Genomic DNA, 27,443 nt, shown 5'->3' on the forward strand with positions numbered 1-27,443 from the left:
AAGGGCATGGGAGGACCAGCTGTGTTGCCCTCCCCAGCTGGTGCGTGCAAAACCAGGTTGTGTGCAGCAGGCAGATGGGGGTGAGCATGTTGGTGTGCTTGACTTTTCCTGTGGTGGTGCCTCCGCAGCAGCATCTGCAGCTCCAGCAAGGCAGGGAAGTGCTGTGGTGGGTGCATGTGCACCTCGGGCACCAACAAGGCTGCCTTCTGATCGCTGCTCTACGAATGGATCCAGATTTCTCTTCAGCTTTTCGTGCATACCAGGGCTGCATACATCATCCTGCATGCTGCTTTAATCCTATTAGGGCTGCGTTTAACTGGGGTTAGGGTTTGTCACTAATGAGTATGTTGAGGTTAGTAATTTTCAATTATGCTTTTCTAACTCTCAATTAAAAAGGTGGCTGACTTTTTATATGGAGAAGTTAAAAATCCTCATTTTTCATTGAGGCTGGCTACAAATTGTAAAATCGAGACTCATGGGTATGCAAAATTAACATTCTTAAGAAATACTGTAAAAAGTGTTCTTCATGTTTAACATTTAGAATTTTATTTTAAGATTTTATATGCTTTATGCTATGCTGGCAAATTGAAAAAATATTGGATCCTTATATGGAGAACCAACAATTTCCCACAGCCCTGCTTTTACAGCATTGAACGCATTTCATTTTGTATGTGATTTTCCCCAGTTGCCAACTGACTACATCATACAGTTTTTTTGGCTTACTCTTTCTGTCTTATGACCATCAGCAGATATTTTGAGTAGCGTATTATAAAGCCACAGATCCTTTTGCTGCCTTGGATTCTGTCCGTTACCACTGGCGATGGAAAAGATTTTACTAATTCTGTGGCACTGGATGACGTTTTGGGAGCGCCATTGTGCGTGACCCCAGCAGTCGCCAGCATTTGCCCTCCATGCTGGCAGGGGAGGGCCGTGCCTAATGATCTCCAGTGATCCAGCAGGCATTCTTCAAAAGCAGATTGCTCTGGGCAGAGAGGAGGAGTGAGTTTGGTACTTGTAAACAGTTCAAGGTGCTCTGCAGATCCTCAGGATGATCGAAAGGTTTAGGAGACGGAGCTGAATGAATTTGAGGCATGCTGCTGAAATTGAGAACAAGTGGAGGAGATAGCAGCAGGAGAGCAGTGGGATGGCAGTGGTGGCTTTAGCCGTGGAATATTCTTGCATGGCAAAACGGTGTTTTATGGCCATGCAATCTGCCCACCAGAAGTTGAATTGCAGAGATGAGGGCATGAATAACACTGCTTGTCCATCGCAGCTGTGGTGGGGCTGCGTCTGGATTCCCGCATCCAGGTGTGGGAGCCACAGCAGTGGGAAGGCATGTAAGAGCTATCAGGCAGTTCACAGGAGTCCAAAAAATTATGGTGTTGAGGACATGGTGTGTGTTTTGGAGAGAGTTTGTAGAAGCATAGCAAATGGTTGAATACTGAAGTCTAATTCAAGCAGAGTGAATTAAGTTCTGTACGTGGGATAAAGGGCAGAGGGCTGCTGTAATAGTTTGCGTACATGAAAGCTGTCAGTCTTATGCAGAAAAGATTTACTTAAGATGCTGTGAGGGATTATAGATGGTAAAAATTGGGAGTAGTAAATTTAATCTGAATAAAAAGAAGAATATTTTCACAGCCGGATCTCATAAATAGTAGAACATTTCTTCTGGGAAGCAGTGAGAGCCCTGCCCCTAGAGATGCTCAAATTTAGGCTATGCAGAACATCAGAACCTGTGCTGCTGGGAGATGGTCCTTCACTGGCACGATTAGGATTGCCTGCAATATTTGGTTGTCAGCAATTTTGTTATGATGAAATGTTTCCTGGAATGATACGCAAGGGGGTTTAGGACTATAAAACGTTTGGGGTTTTGTTGATATAGTGCTTGGGATGCAAATATCTGTGATGAATTGTCACTGTAACATCTTGGAGTCAACATTTTTATGTGAAAACATGTCCTGCAAGATCTCCACGTGCACACTTATCCTTGTGAAAAGTGTGTCACCTGAGGCCAATTACGACAAACCATTTGCTAAACCCTTTGTTGTAAATGGCAGTGTGCATTGTAGGCCAAGAACAAGTTTAAAGGGTGACTTTGAGCACCCTTTTATCAACGCTTTAAAATTTGCGTTTAGTCAATTACTTTTCCTTCCCTGCACTTTATGGCTTCATGAACGTTGGCTCACAGCTGTACGGGAGAGGAGATATTAATCGCCATCCATTGCATTCAGACTAAGCCAGCTCTTAATCAGTGGCTACTTCTTGCCTGTGTAAAACTGGCATAGAAATTAAAATATTCAGCCTGTCGGCTATAAAAAGTCGCAATAAGGACTGAGTCATCACAAAAAGTGTCTGGGTTATTTAAAATACTTATCTTCTGCTACTTTTTTTTTCCTTCACAAGATTACAATAAAAGATTTTTCCAGTTTCTGAACTGTGCTCGACTAGTAAGCACATCTGAACATTTTGTTTCTTCTTAAATAATTTATTTTGTTTTGGAACAGTTTTTTATTTCCTGTGATCCACATACTGACATTGTTTTTATTTCTTGTAATATTCCGAGTAACAGTGGGACTTCTGTGTTATAGGGAAGACCGTCTCACAAATAATACGTGTTTGGTAAATACTTCAAGAAACTATGTAGAGCTAACTGTTTTTGGATTCCAGGATGGGAGCTTGACGTTAGCTTTTAGTTCACTTGTCTCCTCTATATCCTCTTGAGATAGGAGGTTCTTACTGTGCAGCTATTTTCCTCAGCCAAAGATCTTTTTATGAGGAACTTTTATATTTTGCTGACTTTTTTTTTTTCCCGTTCCTTTCTAAGGATTTCTTTGTGGAATTGCTGGAGTTGAAGTTGCTTGTTAATAGAGGCCGGAATTGTAATGCATCATTTATCGTTTTGAACTTAGTATTGTGGAAGGTATTCGTGATAATTTAGTTATGGTTGTTTTGAGTAAAGTAAGGCTTTTTTTCCAACGCATTATTGGCATTTCATGATAAATATATAAAAATTATTGTATGTATTCTCATATGCACAATCGATATATACTTTTAATACCTATGGGTATATTTAATATTTAAAATTGTGCAGAATAAAAGCAGGAATGATTAAATGGCATCCTCAGAAGTTCACAGGGGAAGTTTATGGGGGAGCCATTATCCGTAAAGGTACAGCAGAAGTTCTCTCTGCTTTGTCATATCCTGGTTCCTGCTGCTCTTCTGGACTGTTTTTGGGGCAGGAGCCCTGATCTCCGAAGCTTAAGTTCTAAACCCTGAAAAGCTCCACGTTGGTGGTTGGCCATGTGAGCTCTCTGCTATCACATGGATAATACGTGTTCTGTCTATAAAAAGAGAGACAACTGTAAGCATGGTTGTGCTTAGCCACATCAGAGATATCATCTGAATTAAGGATGTAGAATAGTTCCTTTAAGAGTAAGTTTGTACAAAAAGGTCAGATTTTTTTTCTTTGTTCAGATGTAATTTGACAGCCCTAGTTTCTTCACTGTTTGACTTACTATTTTATTTTATCTGGATGATTTGGAGTATGGTTAGTTTGCATGCATCTTCATATAGCACTAAAAACTTCCGTATGGAATTCACATTAGATAAGGTTCCAGGAAATGAGAAAAAGCCTTAGATGTGAATGACTGTAAACATGCTTAAAGAGTCATTCTGTAATGATTAAATAATGTTTGGAATTAATTCTCCTGTGGTGTTCCCCCTCCCTCCACCTTTCACAGAACACAGCAAGCAGAGGAACTTGGCTCCTAAAATCCAGATGTATATCACTGCAGGGCTTGCTGCCTGGTAGCCGGTCACGGGCTATACTTGCTTACAGAGCAAGGCAATAGGTGCTACGTGTGAGAGGCAACAAAACAGAATCTCTGACAGCTAGAAACCTCTGGAGAAGTTTTTTAGTGGGTGAGAATTTTGTGCCCTGGCTGATCAGGCATAGGCAAGGATGCCTTCGCCTCTAGGTCATGGGTCTGAAGGCAGGCTGGTGGTTCCCTGGAGCTCTCACTGGGGCAAAAACTTTTTGTTGTTCATCTTTCAGCGAATTAGCGTTGACACTCTCTGACTGTCCACTCTGCCTGTTTTTTTTAATATTCTTAATTATACTAGCAGCTACAGCTGAGTGAAATGGTTGGCTGTTCCAGTGAGCCTAGTATATATCCAGCTACAAGTATGCAATTATTGTCAGTGTTTTAGATAGTAGCAGACGTGTGCCTGGGATTATGTCCGTGTTCACTATCCGTGCTGGCTTAAAGCCCATGTGACTGTAGAATATTAGCTTGTTATCCAGTTAACTGAGTCCCTTTTGGTTTTATACTCGCAAAAAGGAACATGTTTCACCTTGAGTGTTTTGTTGGTGTTGTTTATTGGTTTGTTTTGTACTTCTGCAGGCAAGTAAGTGTGGTAATTAGTGTAGAGACCTTCTTTGCTTTCTTTTTCCCAGAAATTTATTAAACATACTGTTCTCCCAAAGCTGTACATCTGTTCCATGAAGCTTTCCTGATGCATCCTTTCTTTTCTCAATCGTGGATGTATTTTTGATACTTTGTAAAAGCTGCATGCCATTTTATGATTCTTTGAAACCACCAAGATAGTGGTTATGTTTGTATTAAAATCAGCTTTGCAACTGTTTGGAAATGGGTCTGGTACAGTACCCCTGGTTGTTGTTGTTGATGTTATTAGTATATTATTTTTAACAGGTTTCTCTTGTACTATTTATTTGCTTTTCCTAGAAGGGTCAAATACCTGAATTAAGTACGTAATTAGTACTGAAGTACGCTCTTACTGCTTCATAAATGACAATAAAGACAGGTTATGAAGTATATGTGGAATGATCATGTCAACAAGGTTGGGAACTTTTTGTTTTGTTTCAAAGGGTTTGGTGGATTTCTTACCTCTCCCTCAAATGTGGTTCTGCAAGTTACATCTCAGAAATTATTTTGTTACTGGACAAGTAACAAAGTAATCTCTTCAATAATAACTTGCCATTCAAAGTACAATAGATTGTGTATTTTAATAATTAGAAGTGATTAAATGTTGAAATTCACCTGAAACGAGTGAAGTTAAATTACCTGGTAAATTCACATTAATTATTTTCTTCATTTTCAGCCCCCTCAGTTTGAGGATTTTTGTGTGGCAGGGCACTGCCAAGCTGGTCCTTTGGATAAGACAAGAAAGGCTTTACAGGAGAAGTGGAAGAGCTTTGATGAGGTGTTTGATGTTGGCTAACAGGTGGAGAGAAACCTCTCAAAAACTCAGAAGAAGTTGCCATTGCTAGTCATCCCTCACTGTTGCGTTTCTTAATAGTCATGACATTGCAGCATTGTTGCACTCTCTTTGCTGAACTCCAACCTGAACCTTATGGGGCAATAAGAAAAACTGTGTGAAAGACTAATATACTTCATGTGCTGATTGTGCTTTCCATCCCTGTCGTTTGAGACATTTAATGTGTTCTAAATACTTATTTCTCCTTTCCAGCCCATGTTCTCCTTCTGGCTGTTAAGTATTTTATGTAGTCTATGCAATAGAGTATTACATTTACAGTAGCAATAAAGCAGCCTGTGCTGTCTTTTCAGCAGGACACATTACATTTTCTGGTTGAATGAAGATAAACCAGGAAGGTATTGGCAATTTGAAGCAGTCACCTGATCTTTGATGTGAAGAAATTTCTGAGACTAAAATAATCAAATCAAAATTTGCCGTGTCATTCCATCAAAGTTAAAGAAAGTTAAGTGTCTTTTTTTCCTACTCTCCCTTTTTGTGCATACACTTACATTTTGTAGGTATATGTACAGTATGTGGAAGCTTCCCCTCTGTGCCTCTCTTCTCATAGAAGTCACTGACTCCTATAGTACAGCTTCTGTGGTGTGTTTCATGGATTTCAGGATTTTTTTTTAATCATTTAATTCTACTCATCCTTTTGTTTTCTCTCCACGTTTCCAGCTTGATTTTTGAGAAATCTGTCCCATGATAATTGCATCAGCTTTGAGTCTTCTCTGAAAGATCCCTGGGGATTTTTTTATGAGTCTCCTCTTCTACCCTCCTATTGTCAGGTCTGTTTATGGCCTCTTATTTGCTAATAGACTCTTCAGGAAGTCATTGACATCTCTTCCTAACCATTAAATCAATGGTTGAAGAAATGTGAGCAAACCTGGCTACCTGTATGCTATCCTTCGTTTTCCAGACCCTCTCTACAGAGGAAACCATCTTCTTGGCAGGTGTCAGTCATAGTCTGCTACATCCCACCTATGAAAACAGTGGTCAATTGGCCATTGACATTGCATTCCAAAAAAACAAATGTCCATTGGTGTACCAGCTGGTTCATTAGGTGATTTGGCAGATCATTGTGATGACTCAGGGGTGTTGATACCATGTGTGAAAACAAAGAAATGGGGAAGACCAGGGCTTAGATCTAATTTCAAAACAAAGTGGATTTCATTGCCAGGTCTAAGAGAGTTTTTGCAGGTGCCTTATCTTGCTCTGTGCAAAAGGGGTCATATAAAGTAGTTTTTCTTTGCCGTTACAACCTGGTGTAGAGCCCATTAAAATCAACAGAAGTCTTTCCATCAGTTTCTCTCCAACAGTGAGTGATGTCTGCAGTCTTTTTGTAATGCACGAACAACTTCATAAGTGCTCCTTATTTTTGTTGCTGCTACAGAGATTATTAGACGATAAGAGCTAAGATAAAGTAGCAGCAGTGGCCCTGTGCTGATACCCTGCAGCCCTGGTGCTCAGCCTGGAGGACACACAGAGTGAAAGACCGATGGTTTTGTTGGGCTGCCGGCTTCCCCTGATGTCCTCACGTCCTGGATGCGCTGAAGGCCACAAAGCTGTCAGTCAGGGGCAGTAATGCACGGGAATACCAGGGAATGGTGAACTATAAGGGGAATTCAGGGGTTGGAAGGGGCCAGGATGTCTGAGATTTACATTCAGTTCAGCGCTAGCAAGATACCATACCAAGCTCAAATGCACTCTGTGCTTAAAAGGGATTAAATGGTTAAGCTCAACATTCCTCGTGCACTGAGCGTGGTTTAGATGGTTTATAGCTATCAGCAAGCAAAACGGACTTCCTAGGTTTGCTTCCAAAATTGATTTATAAGTTCATTTATATTCTTGCATATTAAGAACAGGCAAAGAATTAACAGTGCTGCATGAGCAGCTCTAGCACATTTTTCACCTTATATGGAGAAATGCCTGCCGTTTATCAAGCAGGGTGAGATTTGCTGTTATTGTCACATTCCTTAACGTTGGAAGACATCGCATTTCTCTGACTAATGAGTCAACTCATAAGCCTATATTTTTGTAGTTTGAATGCTGGATTTAATCCAGGAATCACTGGGAGGGGCAGTGCTCCTCCTGAAAACCAGTGGCGTGCAAATTTTCACTGCCGTGTTGCTGCGTTTGTTCCTCGGCTCGGCTGGAGAAACCGAGATGCCTGCAAGTGAAAGTGCCTTTCTGTCCCGAGTCGTGGCAAGTTCCTCCTGGCCAGCTCTTCTGCTTCTGGAGAACACAAGAGGAAGGAATACTGAGAGGAAGGAAGGGAAAAACTTGCAAATAGAGCATGTGTGGCGTTTAAGGGAGCAAACCTCAGTGCTTTGTAGTGTCTCTGTTCCCGTTAGAGTGGTTTGTGTTGGAAGCAGCCTCTTCATTGACTCGCTTAGACAGCCAGTGACGACTGCTGGCTGTGAAGTCGTTAACGTGCTGTGGGAACAGATAGGTCACAAATTCATCATTCGGGTGTGAGGTTAAACAAGGGGAAAATACGGAACAGCTTGGTTAGTCATTGATATCTCAGAGCAGAGAAGCTGTACAACAGAATGAAAAAAACAAGATTAAGAAGGTGATGGTTATAAAATTTCCTTTTATAATAGCTTAAAAGTTCAGCATAGAAGTACTGATGAAGGCTGTGTTCACTGAAATAGTTTGATATGGAAGGTGAGAGATCAGTATCAAATCTGACTTAAGTCTTCTAAATTAAAAAGAGAAATGCTGTTTGAAATATTTCTAGGATTGCAGCATTCAGTAGGGCTGTAAGCATCGCCTACTACTGCTTATTGTTTTTACTGCACATTTTGCTGTAAATTATACGTTTTTACAGTGTGTGCTCCGCCACTCCTGTGACTTGAGCTTGCCTTGTAACTGTAGAGACTTTTCTATGGAATTACTTAGAAAATGAAATACTAAATGGTAGTAATTAGGTGCAATAATTAGAAAAACCTGGCCTGCAATTCTTGCTGCTGATTTCACTTCAAGGCAGATACAGAAGAGTTAACTGGAAAATGATACTCAGGTTTTTCTTGCTCCGTAAAGGCAATGTTGGCTGATTTATTTATTTTTTTTAAATAATAAGATGTAAAGAAAAATTCATAAGCGTAGGACCATCTGAAGCCAACAGAAACAAAACGATAGTTTATATGGCTAAATACTTTGAAAAACCAACATGTGAAACATTTAGCCAAGTGGTTGCAACGTAGTGTCCATACAATTTTGAAGGGGGTAGGGCAAAACATACAGATTTTTATTTTCTGTTTGCTTGTTTGTGGTTTTCCCATTTTTCCCTTTTTATGGCTCACCAGAAGAGAACCAGATTTGTTATCATGTATGGCTATAAAAGATCCTAAACTACATACACTTATTTTTAGGTCTCCACCCTTGGGCTTTGGATTTTGTGAGTGGCTATTTCAGTAAATATACATCTATATGGAGAAACTGGCAAATTGAATACTGTGCAAATCCACGTTTTAAAAAAAGCAATTGCCATTATAGAAGGCAAATGATATCATAAGAAAGCCAAGTAAAAGATATTGCATTTTTGTTTGCTACTAAGGGAATGATCAATGCTTCCTGCTGGTTTTTGCACCCTGCAATTGGAGATTCTGGCATGCAAATGGTCTAAATAATGCTAGGTTTTGTTACTGGTTGGCGCTGTATAATACTGGGAGTGGGGTGACTTAAATATACAGAGAGTGGGCCAATCCCAAAGTTCTTTCACAGGCAGAACACCCACTGAAATCACATTTAAGTGTCATCAGTGGAAGCTTTGCCAAAGAAATCACTATGGATTTGACCCCAAAGTTATTACTACTAAATTTCATATGTAAGCCTTTCATTATTGTGTTTTTTAAGAATGGAGTACTCGAATGAATCCTGGAATTCATTATAACTTTCAGTTGTTACCAGAGTATCAGCTGCTTAATCTACATTTCCACTGGAAAATAATCCTTCACTCCCTCCCTCTTTTTTTTTTTTTCCCCTTCTTGTTGTTGCTCAAAAAGTAGTAGTAAAGATACTGTGTGGCTCAGATTTGTCTGACTTCAGGTAAGGAATTCCCTGAGGTGCCTAAATTAGGAGCTTGGACTTCCAGGCTCTTTATGTGAATAGAGGAGAGATTCATCTTCAAAGGAGACTCTGCTCAGTTACAATCTTTGTCATCTTTTGGCTGAGGGTCCCATCCCACCACCACCCCACTAGCATCAGAGATGGTGTAGGGTGCATCCTGGTTTAGGAATCCAGAGGGGATGGGTTGGTAGGTGCAGGATCTGCTGTGATTTCTGACAGATGCTGTATGAAACGGGGAGAGATGCTGTACGTGGTTCCAAATTCCTTTTTAGGAGTTAGCGTGTTTCTTTTTTTTTCTTTTCTTTTTTTCCCATGGATGATGGAGATTGGCAATAGAGCTGCCATTTAACGTAGAAAATTTTGTGTTATAGTAGGACGAAGGATAAAATTTATGTTGCTAAATTTGCAGTACTCCTGCTTTCCCCTGTGTAAAGTATCAAAGCAACAACAGCAACAAAGGGGAGGCATTAGTGTTTTAAAGCTATTTTAATATGCTTTTACATTTCCAACTGCACTATGCAATATTATATAATAATAATATATATATTATATATATATTATATATATACATTGTAGGTGGAGGTGGTAGGAGCACCTTTAAACATACTTCTATATTCTAACATCATATTTTCACCTGTGTTTAGTTCTTGCCAGCCTTCAGTCATTCATATGAAAAATTTCCACACTGTTTTTTCTGCTTCAGGCTGAAACCTCTTGGAAAGATTTTCAACAGAATTACTCCAACTGCTTTTGAAAGAATGCATTACAGAAATTAGAGAGGTTTGTCAGCCTTATTTAGCCAGCCATTCCTTCAAAGAGTTGTTACACCTTCAGGGAGTAGAGAGAGGAGTCAAGATGCCTTTCGCAGCCCCATGGAAATTAACCCAGATTCACCAACTTGAGTAGGGTGGTAGAAATCATTATTTGCACATGCTCGTGCGAGCAGGTTAGATGCTTGGTGATAAAATCTTTTAATACGCCCACTATATAAAACATGCTTCAACCCCACCAGCCTCTGTGCATGCCTGGGGTAAGGAATATGATCGGTTGTACCAAGTGCCAGGCTGGGCAGCCCTGCGGTGCTAGCTGCCTCTGTTTCTGTCAGAGAAGAAGGTATCTGGGTGTTTAATGGTCTTCCAAATTCAGTAGAGCTTTATGCCAAAGCATACTTGAGACAATAATTGAAAAACAGTTGAAATTGCTACTTCATTCATTCACTACTGTAATCATTCATGCAATACCTTCTGACGTAGCTGAGACTAGAATTTATAGTCTGGTCTATATACCACTGTCAGAAGTGCTTAGGATGTGCTGCACAACGTTTGGAAACAAGCTTTGAAAATCACCTTTCTGTCTTACCTTTTTTTCTCCCAATTTTCTATGGGGCTCTAGGACGGTCAAGTTTTAGGATTTTACCAATTTTTTTTTGTTATTTTAAAGTCACAGCTCTGGGAGTTGAAAGGAGTTCAGCTCTCTATAGAAGGGATGGATCTATCTATCAAAAATAGCAGAGTATGAAAATGCTACTGAGATGGGAAAACAAACAAACAAACAAAAACAATCTCTAACACGTGCTAACTTTAAGCTATCGAACAAATAGGGATAACAGAGTTTGATGGCTTGAGGTTGATGCCAAGACTGAGGGTAGGTCTGAGGAGTTCGGGAGAGTGGAAATGAAGTGGTTGCTGATGCATCAGCATCACTCCAGTCAGGGTCTAAAGGCTTCATGTAGTTTGGGTTCCTTGCTCCCCCATTTCTGTTGTTCTTTCAGATTTATGACGACATTGGTGACTCTCGCTTCTTCCTGTCTTAAGCCCTTTTTAGAGGCTTAGCTCACTCAGAAGGCACAAAATGCACCTATTGTGAAGTGCTAGCTGTTATAAGCAGCTGCAGAGGGAATGTTTTTGATTGCAGTTACTGAAACAGATTTTTGCTTTCAAAGCTGTGATAACTGAGAGACATCAGGAGCTTTTCTGTAGAGCTTGTATTTGGGCAGGTGAGGTGGATAGGGAGAAGGAAACACTTGCCGTCCTCTAGTCTTGGCTGAATTAGTGGGCTAAGAAATAGCTCAGGGTGGCAACAAACAGATAATTGCCTGCTGAGTATAAATGCCTAGGTTGTTTTTACAGTCTTGCTACTAATCTGCTGCGCTAGCAGTGATGAAGAATGGTGTTTTGTGGCCTTTCTGATTCATGTTGCACACCCAAAGGTGAATGTTACCATGGATGTCCTAGCAACCTGCAGCAGTCATGATATGCTATTATCAGGCTATGGGGATATCCTGTAAGGATATCCTTAGCACTGAGAACATGCTTAGTGCCTTAAAGCCTGCTCCCATCAACAAAAATGCTATTTTGTTAAAACTTATGAGAGTGCAAATGTTATCATTGGTGTTAAATTTATGCTATTAATTCGGAAAAAAACATAAGGGCTATAGAGCAAGCTAAAACAATTAAGCAGCTCAAGGCCTCTGTGTTACAAAATCTTAGTTAAGATTTAATCAGTGGGTGAATTACACCTGGATCTACCTGACAGATGGAGTTAACGGTGGGTGACTTTCCAGGGAGTTGGGGTGCTGAGGTAAGCAGGAACAACTTTGGTGTTTCTCTTAAATGTCTAACTTGATGTGCTAAATTTGCACAAAATGTATTTAAGCAAAAAGACAGAATTTTATCCTTTGAGGTTAATATGTTGAAGTCAGTTCTTCCCACCATTTTGGTTACTTTTAATCAATTATGAATGCTATGATGAAAATACACTATTAAAATACCAAGCTATTTTTGACATAATGTACCAAAAAAATAAAAATATATATAGAAGATTAATATGCTAGAAATGGGAAATAAAGTACTTAAAAAGAAAGTTCTGTATTCTCAAGCATTTCTCACAACATGGTATCTGTTAAGTGTAGATGTCAGTTAAATTTGGTATCTGCCATCAAATATAAGCAATAACCCATGGATAATGTTGCCTAGCTTTTGGGGAATCTGAAGCTCACATTTCTATGTACTACTTTTTTTTTTTTTTGGCTTTCTTTGTTAGATTCATGGAGAATTTCACAGAAACCATCTCTAATTTTTTTTTTATGCCTGAGGTTTTAATTTTTTTTAAGTCTTGCTTAGGAAATTAACTGCTTTTTATTATTACTATTTTTTGTAATTTTTTTCCTTGTGTTTTCTATTGAATACTCACTATATTGTAAGATTTGTGAAATGGATGGATTCCCCTTGAGTGACTATTTCTGTCAAGCACGTCTTTTTTTTTCCCCTCTTAGCTTCCCATATCTGCAGGTCTGTTCCTGAACAGTAGCACTGTTTGTGGTCACTCCTGGGGCGTTCAGTTCGAGCTCCGACAGAGAATAACACCGCTGTTGCTTTAAGCCCACAGTGTTGCTTTATATAGATACGGCCTGGTTTATAGTGTTGCTTTAAATACACAATAAGGGAGTTCATCTCCATTTCAGAAGACATTTATGACTGATCTCTGCCTGGCTAGGAATGTTTGTTTTCTTAAGTTGCTTCACTGCAAAAATGTTTTGAAATCGAGACTACCAAGCTGGTGCTGGGGCCTTGTTCGCGGTCTCTGCAGATTGAACACCCTCAGCACTGGAAAGCTGGGGTTTTGCATTTAACTTCAAATAGATCAGGCTCAGTTCTGGTGTGTCCCTTCCCAATCAGTCACCCTCTGTTTAAGTCTGCATCCATGAACTGATCTATGGGTGTCTATGACCGTCAGAAGCCTCAATAAGATGCGGTTGCTGGCCTCAGTCCTTTGCAGTAACGTAGGCATATTTTCTTCTCTCCATAGCTTCTTTATGAAATAACCTTGAAATAACTGATTTCAGAAAAAAAAAAAAAACCTCTCCACTAGCAAGCATAGTGGCAACAGAGAAGTGACCCACAAAGGTTTTACTCTGGACGCTCTTAAAATGGCATGTTGATGTGGGATGAGTTTTCTCGCTTAACTTCTGCTGACACCACATATTGATTATGTATTACATTGGCAGAGGCCAATGGAAAAATCCTTTCTGTCCATGTACCAGACTTTCTGCAGGACTGCGGTGTGCCCTGCGTGGTGGCTTGAGCTTTCAAAGTCAATGAATAATGCAAAGTATCAGGAGAGGCCTGATACAAACCATGTAATTTAGGTTGTGGAAGACTGCTCCTGCTCCTCCTTCCCTGTCCTGCTTGGCCTGGCTGTCTGGTCTCCCCCACGCCTGCCTTTCTAATGTCACTTTCTGGTGACCAGAAGAGGGAATGGGCTGCTCCTGTGTGCAGAGCTGAGTCACCACCTTGCAGGAGACCTTCCGGGATGAAGGGAAATGGAGCAGGAGGGTTATTTGGTTGAATTTACTTTGGGACCAGCCACTCTGCCTCCAGACCTATGGGAAGGAGATGGCCTCTCTCCCTTGGTCACAGACAGGACAGCTAGGAAGCAGAAGGTCATGCCACGGGGATGCTTTCTGTTAACGTGTAGAGGCCAGGAGGGGATCTTCATGGAAAGAGAAAACTTATCCAGTCCTGCTTGCTGTTCAGAGCATCAGTAGACAGAATTGTGACCTTAAGGACAGGTGACACATGAGCTTTGCCAAGTTAAGGGCAATGTCTTCTGTGGTGCTCAAGAAATGGTTACCCATTTTTCAGGGGTAAAAGCCTCTCTATCAGCCTGTAGGCCAGCCTGAAGATGGAGAGCTTTTGATGAGGGCAGAGAGCTTAAAAAAAAAGAGCGATGAAAGCTTCAAATAAGGTTTTCTGTTTGATTGTCTCCCTAGGTGGGACACTGAAACTCACTTGCTGTATGGGAGTATGCCTGGTTTCAGTTGTGGTATGTGTGTAATGCTGTGTACATTCCAGTCAGGCATTGGTGTCATCCTTTACGGCTCGGCAGAGCCAACTAATTTGTGGCTACGTTTTTTTGGCAGGGCTTTGCAAATATGTATTGAACTCGGGTTTGTTTATTTTGCAGAAACACAATAATTCACAAAGTTAAATAGATGCCGATGAAATTCAAGGCAAGAAGGTGTGAGCCTTCCTAAAGGACAAAGTAAAATAAAAAAAAAAAAAAATCCCAGAAGTATAATACTGAAAGGTTTTTGTTATTGTGTTGTGGGTCTTTTTGCCTTTTTTTCCTCCTCCTTTTCTTGAAGTTGAATGAAGAGGAAAGCAGTTTAATCCAGAACTAATTAATGCACCTTTATCTGGGGTGGAATGATTTCTGTTCAGTCACACCTTCTTCAGAGTGACTTGGGTAGATTAATCAATGATCATCTTGCTAATTAAACTGATGATGAGAGAGTTAGAAGTTTTCAGTGGTGATCATTGGTTTTGTGTAGAATCAGTGAATTATAGGTAAATAATGTTAACAAGGTGTTCATATTTTTCTTTTTATAGGATCAGTCAGAGGTTAGGAATGACTGAATGACTGCTATGTGTGTCTAGTACATTTGCACATTAAGAATGGCGTGACGGGGCTGAAAGAGTTGTGTTTTTTTTTTCTTCCGTAAGCAGGAACAGGTCCCATGATATTACATCTGACCTCACTGTCATAGCAGTTCACTTGCATTTATTTTTGTTTACCCTGCCTTATTCAGAAGGAATACAAGATTAATGGCAAACTCTGGTTCTAATGCCATGATGCTTACTGTCTAATCTATTTTTTTAAAAAGACATTATCAGCTATGCCTACCTGTCTGTCCTTAACTAAATGGCAGACCCTTTTGTCTTGTATTTGCCGCGTTTAGTGCACAGGATTTTAGCATGGTTAGTAGGCTAGAGGATAGTACTGCTTTCTGAGACGTGTGAAGTTTATGTGAGTGTTACCTTAGTGTGGCAGTTCTTTGTCTTGTTTCCTTTCACTTTTTGTACCTTTTTCCATTTTCCGATGCATGTAAGATTTTTTTCAGATTGATTCCCTCAGAAGTGCTTCACCCTGAGTAGAAGTTTAATGAGAATAGTTGGTACTAAAGGGCTTGTTTTAGGAAAGAAGCAAGAGGAGCATTGTAAGATCATTGATGTAATGTCTGTTTCCTCCTAGCCAGCTATAAAAAGATACCTGAATGAGTAAAGCTTTGTATGTATGCAGAAACATGCTACCGTTTTTTGGGATCTTCCTTGTGTGAAGCCTTAGTATTCAGGACTCTGCAGAAATGGGAAGATGGGTATTGCAGAGCTGGCAGAGGATTGCTGCGAAGTTTGTGTTTACCATGGCAAACTTCTTTCAACATTTGATGGACATTTTGTGGGGGCACATTATGACCTCCCTGAGAGTTAGGTCATTGGGAGCGTTGGGAACACATCAGACAAACTCCCTTACGGGCCTTGATATGTCTCCATGTAAAACTTGACTGGTAGGGAAGTCTTGTGTTACTTCCTCATAAGTAGGTTCTTTCATTATCAAAAATAGTAGACCATCTGCCTGCTATAAGCACGTGCCCTCATTCCTACCAGTTTTTGCCCAGATTTAAATGTTTTAGCTTTATAAATTTACACATCTTGGATGACTGAGTTTTGGTATCATGAGGTCACTACAGTTGTAAGTAGCTAACAGACAACTACATTTCCCCTATGGCTATGGGCCAGTAAAGATCCAGGTGAGTCAGGTTTGCACATGAGGATAGAGTTTAACTCTACATTGCTGAAATCACATGCATACACTGGCACAGGTCTTGCATTTGGCATCTCCTAGCTCGTGTAGTATGCTCACTCCATTCCTATCAAAGCATCAGTAAAGAAGCCCCATCTGTATACAATGTCCAAGGAGCACTCTGCAGTGAGCTGGAGCATGGAAAGAGAAAGGGGTACTTCCAAATTCATTTTGCAAAAATTCATGTGGGTGAGAGCAAGCTGCCATTTAAGTATTTCAAGTCTTAGTTGGTGGTGTTTGGGAGCTGGGTACCATGGTGAAGAAAGAGCTGCCTTGTTTGAGGATCAGAACTATGCCATGCCACTGGGTGAGAAAACTGCCAATGAGAAAAATACATATCAGTGGTGTTAACATCACTGTGAATTTCGCTACAGAAAAGATCCCTGCTGTTTAGGTCAGCACCATGTTAACTGAACTCCACAGCTGTGGCACTCGTAGCCCTTCTCTGCAGCACTTGACACCATTGCAGCAAAGATGAGGCGAGTTTTGGTGATGTGCTCTGAATGTTTGTTGTAGATAGATACTTCTCCCCACCAGCAAAGCAAGTCTCTATTTCGTAGTTAGAAATTTACAAGTGGGTTTTGTGATAAGAGCTAAGAAGAATATTACTTAAACCTTATTACTCATGTTTCCTTTTGGGTGTAACTTGCAGCCTGATACCGCTCTTTACTTTTCTGGCCCATTGTTAATTTGTCCCTTTTGTATTGTGGCTTTGCAGCTTGTATTATTTGCTATTTTGTCTGCATTTTATTTTAATGGGGCAGTGTTTGTTTTCAGTGAAGTTAGTTTTGGACTATTGCAGAGTAGGAACATGCTCTAATTCCACTGAATAAACTTGCTAAAAAAAAACTTCTAGTACTATGTTGCCCTATTTTTCTGCTTGACAGCTCAGATGGAAGAGCAACCACTAGCTAGTATTTCATGTGTTTACATGCAGTGTTTTAACTGAGAATATATTTTGTTCTATGCCGACTCCATCACCAGGCTTTTCAGCAAGATCTGCCTCTTGAAGCAGAAGTACGATAAAACTCTTGTGTTAGTTTTAATTCTGCTGTAGTTTGTCAGTTTAAGTGTTGTACAAATGAGCATATTTTTATGACAAGGTGCTGTGTGCCGTGAAGAAGCTGTTGAAAATCAACTGTGCCAATTTAAACATCACAGAAAATATTGTAATACAGTCTGACACTTTGCAGCATGAAAATGACGGAATTTGTAGAGCAAGTTCTCCTTGCCAGCTCTGGGGAGCTCAGTTAGACATTGTCTTCAGTGCATTCACATTGAACAAGTGGAACGGTCTTCTGTTTTATCATTTTCAGGCAGTGAAGGCAAAGAGCAGCAGGTTAGTCCACGTTCATCTGCTCAAAACCAGAGAGCGGCTCTCCAGAGTCTGGCCGGACTGGTGCAAGCAAACTTCTACAGGAGGTCTTTGTAGCTGAGGCACGGTTGTCTTGCAGAGGTCATGGCTGGGATTTGATAGGCACCTTTCGCAGTCAGTGCTGCCACTGTAGAAACAAGACCATGCTGGTGATGCCCCCTTTCAAACCTTTCCTGGTTGAGCAGGCTGGGTGGAGATAAATGAGCTACCACAGAGCAGACCCCTCTTCAGAGCAAACCTGGACAGCTCAGGAAAAATTCCTCTTAAGGCACATGTTGACATTTGTTGCATTGCTGGTTTCTAAGTTGCCTCTGGATAAAGAAAGAAGTTTTTAGCTGCTGTGCGTGAGTGGTGTGCACAGAATGCTCACGTGATGTGTGAATTCAGTGGAGGTGCTTCTGGCTGCTCTTTTTGCACAAGTTGTTGTCTTTGTGTGAGAGTTTAAAGATTTAGCTGGCATTGGTTCAGAACTAAATTTAGTTCTAATGTATCCAGGCATCCACGTTAACAAAATGGTTTTTGTTTTTCAGATTGCCAGCGCTACAAAAACAGAGACTTCCAGCAAGAAAATTCTCCAGCTCATGAAGTGGCGAGGGCAGTGTTAAGAATACACCCCAGCCCTGTGCTTTTACTTCAGGATGCAGTGGGAAACAAGGCATGCAGTGAGCAAATAATGATGCAAGGTTTGTTTGTTTCTATTTTGTTGGTTTGCTTATTTTTGAATGTATAAATTGGATTATGAGACAATTATGGGCCAAGGTCCAGAGACAGCTTAAATTTTGCATTAGTCCCTGGGTCTTACGTTTCATATTGGCTGAGTGCCTTTGAGGATTTAGAGTCAACCAGTAGTGAACACCAGCACTGGAGGAAATCGAGGCCATCTGAGTTGCTTCTCTTGAGGCATTGATCCAACTCTTAATGCCTTTGACTTCAAAATGGCCTATATTTACAAAACTTCAGTACAGATGAGGGTTCAAATCTTAAATAGCATAGATGCAGTTTTCTATACTTAACTTAAGGAGGGAGAGGGAGGGGTTTAGGCTTTTTCCTGCCCAGCTATTAAGAGTGTTATGATGTGGTAAATGTCTGTCTATCAAAGGAGATGGAAAGGATGAGCAGTTTCTGGTGCAGTCTGCATCATTCCAGAATTAGACAGAAAATTGCCAGCAGATTTGCCCTATTCCTGATCTCTCTCTGTCCTCAAAGCACAGAGCAGCGTTAAATTTTAGTTCTGCTAATTATCAGATGTCTTTCTGCTCTAGTCACAGATTTTATGCGTGGCATATGAGAGAGAGAGAGAGACTTTTGTTGCAGATTTGAAAGACCTTGTGCAACGGTGCTTTTGAAAAGGCAGGATTCCTCCCCCCCTTTAGTTTTGTCATGTGAAGCAAAGAGGTTGTTTTAGAGATTTTAAAAGGTTTAATCATAGTGTTTTGTAAAAGGGTGATGTTAGAGTGTTTATTCAACTTCTCATTATTTTGAGTTTCTGAGCATTGTTAGCCATTATGAATTGAAAAACAAATAAACAAAACCCACACTGTTTTCTCAATACCATGCTATGTACTACACTGTGTATGCTACTACTTAACACAAAATCCAGGCGTGTTTGGGCTTTGTAGCAGTAACCAACTGTGTAAGCCTGATAAAGCCATCTTTTAAGAAGTTCAGGCCCGTGGACAGATCTGCACATCACAAAGTCCTAGGAAGCAGGGCTCGATGTGAACGCATCCAGTTCATCTTCATTCCCCAGGAGCTGTCATCTTCAATGCCGTCTTCAGCACATCCACTGAAGGGGTGCAGTGTCAGAGGGATTGTAACCCTTCCTGTGCTGCAATAAGATTGCTTTTCTTGCTTGACAAACTACTCTAGGGCAAATTGATGCTGCATAAGCGGGAGAATTCTCCAAGTTGCAGGTTTTCCTTCGACTGATGCACACCAAGCAGGTGACTCTTAGAGCTGATTGTTATATGACATTAGAAAAAAATTAAAAAATAATTAAATTACAAAAATCATTGCTTATTTTGTAACTATTCAGTCTCTTAAAATGAGTATATAATGGAGCTTTGCTACATTTTGTAATGACTTTAGAGCTCTGCAACTTGAAAGGAACTTAGGGCACCAGTGCCACTGAAGTTAATATGCGTTAGCTCTCCATTTGCTGTTGTTTGATTAGCAGAGTTGACTCTTTATAAAAGAGAGAGGTTATTATTAATACTAGCTTATAAATTCAGGAAATATCAGAATGGATTTGCAAGAGCAGTCAATGCCATGCTAAACATGATTACAACAGTGTGGAAGCTCTTTTGAATTTTCCAGTTTTCCCTCCTCAAAAAATTAAAATTATGCCAGCAAACAACCCCAAAACAACCAGCTTCTAATTGGCTTTGAAAAAAAAGACAACCATGATGCTGTGCCATTGTGATTAATATAATCAGACTTATTGTTCCTGCATATCGTGCCATGCTTTGCTACCGCAGGTTACAAGTGTCACTGAGATTTTATATGCTGCAGCATTTGTGAAAAGTCATAATTTTGCTATGTTAGTCAGCCTGGTGGGAGTTATTTATTTATCTGTTTGTTTATTTGTTTCATCTGTTTATTTCCTTATTTAAAAGGAAATATTGGACCTGATTATAAAATTTACTAAGACTGATATCTGTTGGGGACTGGGTCGTACAACCGTCTGAGCCTGCTGGTGTTTTTTGTCGTGTTTCAGTGCTATGGCATAGATGCACTGTTTATTGCCTTGCAAGTTTCTCACATTTGTTAATGGTCAGTCCATGTTGTTTCATTTTGATTGTGATCACCTGTAGTTTTCCAAAAAGCAGAGAGCGAATTTGTCAGCAGCAGAAGGTGAATTTGAGAACTCTGGGAAGACATGGAAGAGAAAATTATGGCGTATAGTTCCTAATGATAAAGACACTGTAAGCATCCTAAAATTACAAAGCAATGTGGTGCATTAAAGCATTAATTTGCATTTTGGCTAAGGCGTAGCTGCATTTTTGGACTATCCCTTTAATTCTGGTGTGTTAATTACCTACTGACCAGTTCCTGGGGTGGAAGCAGCAGGAGCTGTGCCTGCAGCAGTTCCCTGATGTAGTGGTTTCTATCAGACAGAGCAATGGGATTCCTAAGGTTGCTTTGAAACCTGGGGTCTATGACTGTAGGCCAGCAGACCGACTTGAGCGGGAATCTAATTAAAAAATCCAAGATATTGAGTAAAGCTTGCAAGTGCCATCTGTTCGTCTTTACAACTTGAAATTCCTCGATGAATCACAGTAACAAGTTTGATTGTTCCTGCCCTTGTGTTGTAGCTGGATTTTGTTAGAGCAGCCACCCGGTACAAGAGGAGCTATGCAGGCTCTTGTTAGTATTAATAACCGTCTGGACTTTGTCAATGATTCCATCAAAGTATGTTCTGGAGATAGAGGTGGTTTAAAACCTGGTCTCACGAGGAAAGCATCAATACCCTGCAGGCCCTGTCCTGACTTACTGGCTTAGCACGGACTCGAGCGGGGCAACACCCGACCCTAATGAGGTGTCTGGCGAGGTGCATCTCCTACCATCATGCCAGGTGGCCGGAAGGCAGCAGATGGACTGCTTCCTCTGCAGGGCTGCACTTCAGGGAGCTCTGGCTCCCCGGGCCCGAGGGCCGCTGATTCACGAGGCCGAAGAACCCGCTCGCTGTGCGTGGCGTTCAGGCTTCAAAGTATCGGCCTGCCCTTGGGCACCGCTCAGAAGACACAAGCATGCACTCACATAGTAGGCACCAGCTTCAAAGCTGCGCTGGGGAGCAATTTGTTGTGCCTGTGCCTGGTGCAGAAGTGAATTAGGAAGAGGTTGGCTTAGATTAGCAAGAGGTGCTGAGGATGAAGCACCTGGCTGTGTCTTTTCACGCTGGATCTTCAGTGGTGGTGCAACCCGAGGAAGACGGACACCTGCTTTTTCAGAGGAGTCTCTTTTGAAGCAGAGCTGATGTATAATTGAGATAAGTAGGTCACTGCGTGCTTACTTTAATAGCCGTTTAATTATGGCCCAGCATTGCTGGCATATGCAGTAAGGCTGTGGACTCAGATTTTTGATTAAGATATGATCATAACTCCATCTGTAGAGTCTCGCAACAAATTGTTCCTAGGTTAAAGTAATTAAATGCAAGGCTTGGCTCTTTATCTCCTTTCCAAGTGCAAGTCTTAGTCGTGTGGTTGATTGGTTGAGGAAATGCCAAACAAAAGTCTGTAGATGGAGGGGAGGAAAGAAAAATAACACCCTGATTTGCAGATTCGTGATAGAACGATCAGGGAAAATAATCAAAGATAGGGAGGAGGATACGCACCGGTGCCTTCACTGAAACCATGGAACAGAGCAGCCTTAAAAACTCTTCAACTGAGCTATAATTTCAGTACCAACAGGATACGTTCACAATACATGCGAGACAAGGCAGGCACCTGGCAGAAGGAAGCTTGTGGCTGTTTAGGGAAGCCCCTGTTACTAATCTTGAGATGTAATCTAGAATAGGAAAGGTTCAAAATAGGCTGGGGAAGTGGAAGAAAGTGGCGGTCTGCTGAGGGTATCCTTGTGGCCTGCTGGTAAGGGTCCGTATTCAGGCGGTAGTTTCTGACTGACAAGCAGCAGCGGATCACCTCACCAAACGCAGGGCCATGTTACTGATTGTCTAAAAAATTCAATCTAGTGGTTTGGTTTTTTTTCAGTGTAATCCTAGAAGGAACATATAAGACCCTAAAGACTTCAGGTTGAAATGATGTTTATATCTCCAAAGTTGGCTAGCTGTGCTTATTGCCTATATTCCCTGGATGTACAGGAATTTACCAGCTGCCTGTGTTCTTGGTCGTGGTTCATTCCTCCATTCTTTGGCGGTGCTGTCAGCAAAGATCATCAGCCTAACTAAAGAAGGCAGCGAAAAGTTAGGCGTGCCTGACAAAGTTTAATGATGCTATCCTCCAGCAACAGAGCAGTTCTCTCTGCTACCTATATTCAGTCTGGCACACATATCCTTGTCCTGCTGGCAAGATGTTGAGATGAAAGGTGTGCAGTGACACCCTGCCCCTGTGGAGCTGCCAGGGGTGTGCTGCGGGTGTAGAAATATAGCTGTGTGCCTGCTCCTGCGCTGCAGTCACTGGAAAGTAGCTTGCCTGTCGTGCAGGATGGCTCCTTCCTCCTCTGCTGTGATGAGAGGTGGCAGGGACTTGGTGTGGGTAGGTAGTGTAGCTCACACACGGTGAACATCACAGCAGGCTTTTCCTGCTTTGTATGGCCAGGCTTTGAGTGCAAATGGCAGTGCTCTGTGCCTGAGCGCCACCAGAGCAGGAGGAGTGTTTGACTGAGTTTATATTTCTCTGGGAGTCATTTTAACTGAGCTGACTGTCAGTCAGGGTAGATCATTATTCTCCCACCTGAGCCTCAGCACTGTAATCAAGAGGATATGTAAATCCCTGTTTGAAATTCTGACAGCTTCTTCTTTACGTCTGCTCCCAGTGATGTGCACTCCTTCTGAAAATAAGCTCGCACTTCTGCTCCCTTTTTCCAACATCCTGCAAAACCTTACGGCATAATCTTTCTTCCCCACCAATGTAGTGTCATCTACGCAGATTTGTCAGAGGTAGTTTTTAAGGGGAAAAAAAAAAAATAATTAATCAGATCTTTCCTGCATTGCTTTTTAAAAATCTGGAGTTACATAAACAGCCAGTGCTAACTTTCCATTTGCCAAAGGGTTACAGCCTTGTGTGTGTCTGCCCCTTCATGGCAGAATAGCCGCAGCAGAGCAGATGCGTATCCAGGCCCATCTATCTCAAATCACTGACCCAGCTGTGGATGCATGGGGGCTCTGCACAGGAGAGGAGCAGTAGCAGGAGTTTACCTTCTCCAGGCAACTTTTAAGTTTCTATGATTAATTTCTGTTCTGTGTTGGAAAAGGGGAAAAGAGCCTTTTGAATATTTCCTGTAGATGGTGCATTACATGGATTAAAATATCTTTTCAGGTGGCAACGTGAGATTTTCAGTTTGGGAAGTATGTGGATAGCAGGCTTGGTGGTTACAGCCCTGGTGTTGGCGAGACTTACACTTACAGCTTCCATCTGTGTTGTGGCTCACAAGACTTGGGATCCTTTTGATTCTGGGTTGCTTAGGACTAGGCAAAGCAGAGGACTGGACTGGATTTCTTGTAACCTGCAGGTTTTGGAGATTGTGAGAGTTTCTTGAAAATTCTCCTAAATATACCATTTCCCAAAATTAAAATGTCTCTGTGAAATGTTGAGGTTTTGATTAACTCCAGTCAAAAACATTGTGCTGTTGCTGTTTCAGCACTTCCAACTTTGTCCTTGAGTTCATCCAAAATCCTTCTTGCCTTGAGAACCTTGGTCTTAACCACATCACCTCTTATTACTTGGTAGGAAGAGAATGCTAATGTAAGATGGTGTTATTTGGTCTTGTTTTGTCTGCTCAGCAATTATCCAGATCTTACAAATTTGCTCATTCAATTTAGCTATGGAAACATTTAGCTGAGGTTCTGTGTTATTGTGTATAGTCCATGCCTAGTCTTTCAAATAAGCACTAGTTTAGAAAATTCAAAATTATGGTGTACAGAAGAACATCTGCATCTTCATATGAATTTTCATATAGAGCTAGTCCTTCAAAAAATAACTTACACTTTCATACTGGAGAATTTTCTGTCTGGCCCGTTGTTGGTATTCAAAAGTAATTATTGTTGAATCTCAACAAATTAGGTGTGCTAAATTGAAGACAGAAATAGAAAACAATTCAATAGTTCTGGAAGCGCACTGAACAGTGTAGAAGTTTCTACAGTGCTACCGAATTTACGTTTCAGTTGACTGGGCCAGTAAATGTAGCCACAGCTAATTCATTAATGTGGTGTGTGAAAGCTCTGCTTTTCAAATACTGATGTAGTTGCTGTCTAGGTACACCTAAGTAGGCAGTTTGTATATGAGTAACAGCTGTTGTCTTAAGTCCAGTATCTTATGGAAGACATTTGGCCTTTAGGTATATTCCTCTCCTTGGACCTACCCAGCCATTTGATTTCCAGAAATGTTCTTCCTTTGAAGTCTCTGAAGTACATCTGAAGAGGTGACAATATAATTGCGAAATGCCCTTTCATTTGCGAGGAGAACAGCATTTGAATGGGAACCAAATGGTTCCACCCACTTTCCTGCATCTCTGATAAGGTATCTTGCACACCAATCACTAGGGAACTTCCCACTAACCTTAAAAAAATAAATAAATAAAAAATCCCAAACCAAACAGTTTTAGGAAGTGCAGTGCTCCGGACTGGATTGTTGCTGCACCCGAGTCACCACAAAACTGAGTTTTCATGTTGTGGATCTTTTCCTGCTTTGTTAAAATGCAACCCTGTAAGATCTGTTGTGTTTTGTTTTGCTAGTAACTGAAAAAGTGAAAAGGATAGGGTATGGTACAAAACTGTTGTAGCGTAAGATAAATCAGCTACTTAAGCATTGAACCTTCAGTTTGTTGGTGTAGGAGAGGGAGGGGCAGAAGCTGCATGGAAGATCAAAGCCATCAGGAGCGGTGATTAAAGCAATCTTATTTATTATTTTAGTTTTATATTTCAAAGCTTTTTCTTTACCCTTTTCTGCTTTATGAGTTGGCACAATGGATGAAATCCTGTCCCTATTGAAGTTAATGGGAAGTTTGCCATCAATTTTAATGGGACCAAGGTTTTACACATAGTGTTTTAAGATGGCTTGACTGTTTACACAGCATGTGTAATCATTTCAGGATTCTTTGTTTTCTAGGTAATAGTGAAAGTGTTAGGTAGCTTTTTCAGTTACCTTAAGAAAATAATATACATATTTTACAGTATGAAGTTTCACCTGGTTACAGCAAATTTTGTATTGATTTTCTCAAAACTTCCTTTTTTTAATCTACAGGAAAGTGAGCTTTTACTGGCAGACTATCTTTCACTTAAGACAAAAATTCACAATACATTTTTGGTGAAAGTAGTTCATTCCTTTACTGCCTAAAAAAACAAATGCAACTGTTTCATTTTACCTAGGTATTTCTTTCTACTCCTGTTTTTTGAAAATGTTTTTTTTTTTTTTTTTTTAGTTATTGAAATTTAGAAAACTATTTTTGAGAACAGGCTGTTACAAAAGCCAGTTTCTGTACTGTATTTCTTTGCTACTTAGCTGAAATAGCTCTTCGCCAACTATATGACCTCAATGTACGTGAAGGTTAAATTGAGGAATGGACCAATAAAACCAAACCAAAAACCAGTTGTAGAATCACATCAATGTTCTCTTGGTTTCTGTCCTGAAATAGCCCTGATAATTTCTCTAGTGGGTAAGGAAAAATATTGCAAGCGATTGTCACCCTCACACATGTCTCAGTGTAATGTACTTGTGTGTACCTCTGTGTATTCACACTCCTGTAGCATAATTCAACTGTTTTTTTCCCTAGGAAATAATAGCATAAAAATACCTCATATTGATTCTTAAACTAGAACACTAATGTCAAATATGTTTTTTTTGTATATTTTGTAAATGTTTTCTGTATTTATTGTATTTGACTCATTTTCTAATTTCCATTAAAGGCCTGTAAATGAATACTAGAATATTGAGCAATAATAAGAGTAGGCTGATACTTTTCTTCATTTTCTGACTATTTTTAACTGGCAAAATTTACTTAGACAAAATGCAGTACTCTACTGTGCATTCAACTGAACCCTCCCGAGCTATGTTCTAGCATTTCCTAATAAAAATCCCTGCTAAAAAGTTATTGAGCTCATCTGGCTTCCAGAACATGGTTTTCTGTTGCATGCTGGCAAACCTGACTGAAACATGACTATTTTGTTGCCTCTGCTGGTACCTTGCTGTACCCTGAATTACACGCTCGTCAGGGCAGGGACTGAATTTTCCTCTGTGTACCTGTCACAGCAAGGGCTTGGGGGGCACCAGCAAGTGCCACAGCAGGAGAGCACATCCGAATGAGGTGGGTAGACAAAGGAGAAGTTGAGAAAGATCTTGCATGAGGATTATTGTGATTTTTTTTTCCACGTGCCTTTCTTTTCCCCAGCCATTACTTGAGCATTTACCACACATTAATCTTCAGCTTTCTTGTTTTCACAGCCGCTGCGGGTCCCCCCCATCCATCCGTAGCCACTGTAGGTGAACCATGACAGTAGTAAATGGTTAATACCTAAAAAAAAAAATATTTTCAGGTGGCAAATAACCAAGTATTTCATAGCTTATAGTCTTGTTCACCCTTCTTTCCTCTCAAGACCAAGAAACCATGTTGAGAGAGGGATGTGTTTTTGGTGTTCGCTCATTCCCCGTGTCAGCAGCATCTGGGTTCTTTCAGGAGCTCAGCAGATTGCTGCACTAGAAGTTTAGGAAATGATTGTAAGATGTCTGTGTTGTTTTATTTCCTGTGTGTCATTTCCTGCGATATTTCTACAGAATAGCCATTTCTGTTGCGCATACATAAATCACCTACACTATAATGCTGCCATAGAAAATGGAGTAGTACATTACACACACACAATTAGACTGTAGTACTGTCTACTGATGTTATTAAATATAGTTAACATAGTGATAAATTTCTGTGAAACCAAAAGTGAATTCCTGTAGGAGTAACTGGGGAAAAAATTATAGATATTTGCATTTTAGATTGTGATAAGTTTAAATGTATTTCTGTCTTCTGAAATGCTTTTGGAACAAGTTGACTTTTTAACTAATGTGCATATCCTCTAGCTTTCACAGGCTGTAATTTCTTTACTGTTGTCTTTGTTCTCCTTAGAATATTTTTCATTTCTTCTTAAAATAGTGTGAATTTAGATCAAAGTATTAGCAAATAGCATAGGATTGGCCGTATACCCAGAATCTCAAAATCAGTATTTATCCAGACTATATATAGCGAATTGATTAAAGTGGTTTCAGGTTTTGTGCAAGTCAAGAAGCTATTTATGTGCATTGGAATAAAAGACGTAGTGTTGAACAAAGTTTTGATTATTCACAGAAGCTGGAAGTGAAAAGATACGTGATTTCCAAGGCTTTTGTAGAATCAGTAGAGGAAGATTTATTGTAAA

At 40.5% G+C, this 27,443-nt stretch overlaps 2 protein-coding genes across 2 annotated transcripts in view; both read left to right on the forward strand.

The window, feature by feature from the left end:
• The window catches only part of SCAF8 (SR-related CTD associated factor 8), a 165,609-nt gene extending 147,573 nt beyond the window's left edge, over positions 1–18,036 (forward strand). The window contains exon 21 of the mRNA XM_080585244.1: positions 17,899–18,036. The gene's annotated coding sequence lies outside the window, so the exon portion shown is untranslated. The remainder of the gene's footprint in view (positions 1–17,898) is intronic.
• The window catches only part of TIAM2 (TIAM Rac1 associated GEF 2), a 138,027-nt gene continuing 128,572 nt past the window's right edge, over positions 17,989–27,443 (forward strand). The window contains exon 1 of the mRNA XM_080585238.1: positions 17,989–18,051. The gene's annotated coding sequence lies outside the window, so the exon portion shown is untranslated. The remainder of the gene's footprint in view (positions 18,052–27,443) is intronic.

The sequence above is a fragment of the Anser brachyrhynchus genome, assembly GCF_964034855.1.
Source record: "Anser brachyrhynchus genome assembly, chromosome: 3".
Taxonomy (NCBI): domain Eukaryota; kingdom Metazoa; phylum Chordata; class Aves; order Anseriformes; family Anatidae; genus Anser; species Anser brachyrhynchus.